Source organism: Ipomoea triloba, chromosome 16, assembly GCF_003576645.1.
Source record: "Ipomoea triloba cultivar NCNSP0323 chromosome 16, ASM357664v1".
In the NCBI taxonomy this organism is placed as follows: Eukaryota; Viridiplantae; Streptophyta; class Magnoliopsida; order Solanales; family Convolvulaceae; genus Ipomoea; species Ipomoea triloba.
This window is the reverse complement of record NC_044931.1, coordinates 1,244,590-1,245,716: the sequence shown is the minus strand read 5'-3', so window position 1 is coordinate 1,245,716 and position 1,127 is coordinate 1,244,590.

Below are 1,127 nucleotides of genomic sequence, written 5' to 3'. Positions count from 1 at the left end.
TGATCTGGAACTAGGAAAGTGTAAGTAAGATAGATACTTCTGCATTATCTATGCTCATCTCTTCTCTCCTCTTTTCCATATCACATCCCCTTTCACCCAAATGATGGTTGCTGTAATTTCTTTCTTCTCTATTTTTGTCAGGGTACTTGTAACAGGCTCTTAAAACTGGATTTCTTGAATGGTTTCTCTTCAAATTAATGAGCACAGTCAGTCTATTACAGATGATATTCTGCATTAAGGAAAGACATGAAACTTCCACTTCTGGTTTGGTACTTTGTTCTTGTTATGAAAGTAAAGAGAAGATTTCTGAATATGCTGTCTTATACTGTCATATAGAAAAGAGAATACAAAGCTCTATAAATAGGTGCTAGAAGACTACGAACAGGAAACAAGTTTCTATATACCTACCTACCTAAATCCCTAAGACTACCTAATCTATAGCGATTCCATATATTAAATATATATTCCATAACACTCCCTCTCAAGTTGGAGCATAGATATTAATCATGCTCCAACTTGTTACACAAATAACTGATAACCCAAAATAACTAAATAACGAACTAACTCAAACATAACAAACTCATATCTCATTTAGGAGACTCCCCTTGAACAAAAGCTTTGTGATGAGCACAAATGATGAGTGTAAAAAGGGTGTAATGTCGTTCCGCTGAGGATTGGTATTATGGCACGTAACTGTGTGAATTACCAGGCACTAGAGTATATGAATTTATAGAATCCAAGCAACAACGACTGAATGATGTGGAATAAAAGAAAACAATTGATTAAGATGAAAACTATATGATAAAGGTATGGGTCAGATCAGGGGAATTGTAACCTTGATGTTCTAACAAACTCAGAATTAGGGAAAGAATAATTAACCAAGGGATTTATGGGCAAAGCACATAAGAATTCTATTCAGCTACTTTTGTAATCAATAAACAGAATTAAGCTACAATTGCCCCACTGTCGTGATGCATCAATCATAACCTTAAAGCACCTAAGCCTTGTAAGCCCCCAAGATTACCTCTATTTTCATAGCAGGAAAATTAGGTTGAAATTGGTAAGGCTCGAGGTCTCCATCCAACTTTCGTTGTAATGAATCCCTCTCCCAGACTAGCAATTAATTG